The following is a 6000-nucleotide window of genomic DNA, read 5'->3' on the forward strand; positions in this document are numbered from 1 at the left end:
TCCCATTAAAATATTTCTGTTCCTCATTATCCACAGAATTCTGAACGTGTTAAGTAGCTGAACTCAACACCCCGATTTATCTCGTTAGTTATCAGAGCAAAAAATATATAAAATAAAAATATTGAAAATTTCATTTTCTCGAGTAGGAAACGAACCTACATGTTGCGCTTAGAGTCGCACGCTTGTGCGGTGTTAGGTTCCGTCACACATGTCTCCTAACATTCTTTTGACTGACACTACTAACTACTAACATTCATTTGTAATAATATTTTATTTTGAAAAATTCTACATCAAAGTCTTGATTGAACGTGCCTGATTCTAAACGCAGTGGTTGTGAGTTCGTTTCTCACTCGAGGAATTAATTATTATATTTTATTCCTTCGCCCTCATATCAAGACAAATTACAGCGTTGAGTTTCTCCACGCAACACGCGGTCTCGAAAATTAGGTAGTACGTACATGGGTATGGTAGTTTCCTAAGACTGGCCTCCCTCTAAAGGTATGCAGGGTACCTGCTGCTATATGTGGAATGCTGAAAGCTACTTTTTTTAAACCTATATTGGTCATAGTTAGTGATCCATGCCACTTCGTCACATTTCCTTCTTTACTACTATACTACATTCTTAATCTTATCGAAAGTTATTCCAAAACGTTTATTTTTGCATTTGATATCAACTCGAGTGTTTGATATTTTATCTTCCAGATAATCATTTTATAGCAGTAGCCTTGTTAACATAATCCCTCCCATGTTTCGTTAGTTTCTTCGCCTTCTACTAATTTAATTGACACGAAAAAAAGAAAATAACAATACATTAAATAATAATATCCCCCAAACAAAATCAAACCCACCACTGTTTAGAGTAGAAGGCTGTCCGTCCCATTGCTGTCCTATTATAATAGCTTCAATCTTTTTTCCGCATAACATGGAAGAAAGAGAAAATTTAGCTCTAGGACACTCCATTCTCTCCATTTCACCCGAATTCGTATGTATCTATCTATAGATTAGATGTGACATCTGCGCTATTAACATCACCCACTACATGGATTCGAACACGCAAACACCGCATTCGTGCTCCACTGGGCTACAATGATCCACATTTATATTAGGTATACATCAGGACTATTACTGTTAAGTGCAATACACTTTCATTGTAGTCTCTTTGTGACGTCACGTCCGGTCACTCAATTGCTACGGGCCAATCGAGCTTGTTAGGCATATACATACGCGTTCTATTGAAAACATTTGTTTATCTCCTCAATCCTATATAATATGTACATATTAATATAAATATTATGTACTTTGTATATAGATATTTTTTACAGTTTTACGCTATAATATCGCGTAAATAATTTATTCTATATAGGATCTCTTCCCTAGGCAGAAGGACCTTAGTGTTAAGACACTCCAATCCCCTTGCGGATATAAGCGCCGAGCTTTGTCTCGTAGCTTATTGAGACATTTCACTTTGACTTTTGTAGTGAATTAGATTAAAGATTGGTAATTGTTCCCATTAAGACACTTCCGTTCCCCACTTTCTGCTGAAATCTGGAGTCATTGCGTGTTGAGTAGTTCATCAGAGTGAGGACATGAAAATATTTCATCATCTCGAAAAGGAATCGAAGAACCCACAGCTTGTTGCGTTTACAGTCGCACGCTTTTGCTCCTCCGACTGGCCTCAACTCTCCACCGGTATTTTCCATTCTACGTCTCAAAGTCCAGTCCAAAGTTGCGGGCGACAACAAGTATTTAGTTGTGTATATAAAACTCTTCCATTACTGATTGAAGCCACGCTGCATAGCACTCTGAAATATTGTGATATAGGTTCCTTGGGGAGTGTAGCGGAATATTAAGAAAGGGTTCCCCGAAATCCCTGCTGGGAAAAAACGGTATTTCATGTTTTTTATAGTTCACGCCAAAAGAAACGACCGGTAAATAGTACAATATAAATGATAATGGAAAAAAACCTTATAATATGTATAATTATTGATGAATGTTGAACAAGAAAAAAATCCTTGACCTCCCGCACTAACCTAACATGTTTTTGCCTTTTATCGTCACAATATTCCCACGTATTGCGAATTATACAAAAATAATACAGATGGGACACAACATGTGGCTGTAACACCGGTCGAGGGTCCAATTCCCAACCGGGTGCATGAAACAAAACGCGGCGTTGAGTCCCACTCTCGAACGTCTCCAAAATTCGGTGGAATGTATGGAACGGAGTGTCTTAACACTAAGTTCTTTCTACCTACCCTGCTACATGCGGGATACAGCGTGAAACTGAAGTTGTTAGGTTCAATGGCGTAGCGCCTCCGCCTAGTAAGTACAAAGATGTAAGATATCCCCATTTTCCAACTATGGCTTATTTATATTCTATTAATTTTAATTCAGCTTCGCGCTTTATCTTACATAGGAATAGCAGAATAGACTGAAGGAATGTAGACGTACGACGTATCGACACGTACGTATTGTTAAGACACTCTGTTCCCGACAGGACGAGCAATATTAGAGAGATTTTGTTTGTCAGGAGGCAAACATCAACAACACACTTTGATTTGTTACCCGAGCGAGGAAATGAAAATAACTCATCCCCTCGAGTGGAAATGGAACCCAAAGCCGTTGCGTTCACAGACAAGCGCTGTGGCGCTGCGAGACGATCTCATTTGTTTTTAATATCGTTTTATAGGTATGTAGCAACAAAAGATGAATCATATAGTAATCAATGGGAGAACAATGGAACAGGTGTTGTTTACAATAATATACATATACATATTATTATGTGAATCTTAAATCATACTTTATTGACACCATACTACTAAAGCAAGTCTTATCTACAGGCTCAAAGTCGCTCAGCCAGCGACGGAGAGAGCTATGCTTGGTAATTCTCTACGAGGTCTAACAAAACGAGGCCGACACCGATTGCAATGAATGAACCTTTACTCTTTTAAAACCGCCTGAAAAGGCCAGTATCTATCGTTAAAAACAAAAAAAATCTACTTATAAGATAAAGATATATAAAGATATATATATATATATATATATATATAAGATACTTCCAAACACTTTTTTTGTATCTATAATTATTTTATCATTCTTGGCAGAACGGGTCTGTGGCCTGTGGCAATGACCGCTACCGTAAAAAAATACGGTCAACGTACAACGCGGGTTGCGTATATATTAATATTAGCAATTTTTGAAGTCCAATAATATTATAAATCTGAAAGTTTGTTACGATAGATATTTGTATCACGCTAAAACTACTGAACGGATTTAGATATATTAGCTATTAAACCATCATGGCGCAGCACGCGACAGTTGTGGGTTCAGTTCCCATTGAATGGTGATAAGATAAAGCGCCACGCTGAATTCCGCTACTCGGCAAGCAGTGTCTGGAAAATTGGGCGGTGCATGGAAAACAGAATGTATTAACCCTAGGTTCCCTCTGCCTACCCTGCTATATGCGGGATACAGCGTGAAACTATGTAAGCTTCTTTTGGCATGACATTCAGAGTTCTTGTTGTAGTACAATCACCTACTCTACTTACATATATACAAATATGTCAGTTCCCTTTCTTGGATATTTTCCACTAATATATCTTAATTCTTTTAATAAGCAAAATAGAGAAACCATATTTTGTTTTATAATAATTTGAACCAGCAGTTTCTGAGATAAGTATATACAACCAAACAAACTTCCCCAATTTTGTAATAACTTTTTTAATGTGTGTTCCCAGTGGAAATCTGGGAACCTAGTGTTAAGCCACTCTGTTTCCATTAAGAGATTTCTCTAGCCAATTTTCACTCAAATTATAGAGGCATTACGTGTTAAGTGGCGGGACTTAACGCCGACCGTAGCGTCGTTACCAGAGCAAGAAATATGAAAATAATAAATATTAATTCCTCAAGCAGAAATCAAATCCACAACCAATCCATTAATAGTCACATCCTCGTGCTCCTGCCCCCACGACTGGCCTCAAATAACTATTAGAATAATTTTAATCTTAGTTAAATAGCATATAACATTTTTTTTATAAAAAATAACATAAACTTTTATCATACATATAACATAAAGTTTTTAGGATGTATGTAGCTTTGGCTGTAAATAAGCCCTAAACAAGTAAAATTACTTATTCATATTAATATTGTATGAGAGTCATGTTATTTTGACATAACCTCAAGTGGCACTAAAAGGCAAGAAAGACTATTTATTTTTTTATTATTTGACTTTCTGATTATTGAATTGGAATAGATAAGATCGCCATATCTCATATACATGTCAATTTTTTGGCCATTCTAGAGACATTATGCGGAAGAACCGCATGCAGTACAATGTCTAAATATGCATATTCACCATCACATTGAAGAAAAAATTGCTTTTCTTTTCTCAACTTTGCTTTAGCCTGCATAATTTATATTATGCCTTGTACACATAGATAATTTAATGTTAAAACTCCACTTTTCAATTTTTTGCCCATATTTGAGGCATTGGGTTTTGAGTGGCAGAGCTCATCACAGTGCTTACCAGTGTATTGAAATGAAAATAACTCATATCCCTGAATGGATATTGAACTGACAGCCATCACATTATGCAATCACACCCTTTCCCACTGCACTGCATCATCCTAACTAATACTTATTATATAATACTTATATATATGATAATAGTTATATATATTATTTCCCAGTAAATTCTAAGTTTATATATCAAACTTAGACATTTGTAGAAATATTAACTTGCATGTTAAAAATATAAGCTTAATTAATTTCAATGTGTTAAAATATTCTAAGTTTAAAAATTGATAATTAGAATAATTAATTACCTGTAAAATTAAAGTATTTTTATTTTAAATATTTTTTTGTATAAACTTCTATTATGCTACCTTTTCAATTTAATCTTCACTTATGTAATATAATGTTACATATCAATATAATGTATCACCTCATTAAATAAAAGATAATATAAACAATTTATATAACATAAAATAATTGGTACTATATATTAAATAATCTGGGACCAAGAAAAAGGAACCTAATGTTAAGACTATGGGTGTGGGAAGAGGGAGAGCCGAGTGGGCCTTGCCCACCTCTGAATAACCCAACCCAGAAATTTTACTAACAAAAACTTTGCCCTGAAAAATAAAAAAATAACATTTACACACACTTATCTGTGCAAAACGACAGTCCAGGCTCCCCCCTCAGAAAATAATGGTTGAGACACTGTTTCTCAAGCATCAACACATTTTGAAGACTGTTAAAAATGTGTTGGTGTTTGAGAATATATTGAGTAGCAAGACCAAGCAAGAGATGAAAATAATTAATTCTTCTAAATGGGAATCGAACCTACAACCGTCACGCCAACAGTTAGTCACTGTGGCGCTGCTTTATTTGGGTATAAAACAATATAGGTATTAATATTTTTATTGAAATTTGCTCATCAAAATCAAACAAAGAAAAATTGATAAGTTTCAAATAATATAAGAATAATAAATATATATATATATATATATAAGTTAGTAATTATAACATTTTAGATGTTATTTAAACTACTAAGTATGTCCCTATATGAATTATGGACGTAATTTTTTTTATCAATAAGAAATATTAACTATTTTTTAAAATTTTAAACAACATTATATCACAATCATAAATATATATTATATATTTATAATAATATAACAACATGTTATTAACTCCAGTCTAATATTATAACAATATGTAATATATATCCAAAAAAAACTTACCGATATGTCTAATAAATAATAAAATGGCACTAAATGTTAAATTGCACTCTCATTTCACAATAAAAACACAGTAAAAGGCTATAAATTTGGATAATTCCAAAATAGTATGCAGTCCATTGTTTTATGTTGTATCACAAATTCACAATGAATGAATATGGTTGTATTGAATGATAGTGGGTTAATAGTGATGTTCTTGGGTATTAGATTTTTAAAATCGATTTTGAGTTAAATCGAATAAATGTTTTTTTTTACTATA

The 6000-nt window shown here is 33.9% G+C and overlaps 1 protein-coding gene across 2 annotated transcripts in view; it reads right to left on the reverse strand.

Moving 5' to 3' along the window:
• The window catches only part of hrm (solute carrier family 16 member hermes), a 29395-nt gene extending 23492 nt beyond the window's left edge, over positions 1 to 5903 (reverse strand). For both annotated transcript variants that reach the window (XM_085187188.1, XM_085187189.1), the window contains exon 1: positions 5745 to 5903. The gene's annotated coding sequence lies outside the window, so the exon portion shown is untranslated. The remainder of the gene's footprint in view (positions 1 to 5744) is intronic.
• Positions 5904 to 6000: the final 97 nt, after the last annotated feature.

The sequence above is a fragment of the Heliconius melpomene genome, chromosome 6 (genome assembly GCF_056956725.1).
Source record: "Heliconius melpomene rosina isolate 202511_hmr_F chromosome 6, ASM5695672v1, whole genome shotgun sequence".
NCBI lineage: Eukaryota > Metazoa > Arthropoda > Insecta > Lepidoptera > Nymphalidae > Heliconius > Heliconius melpomene.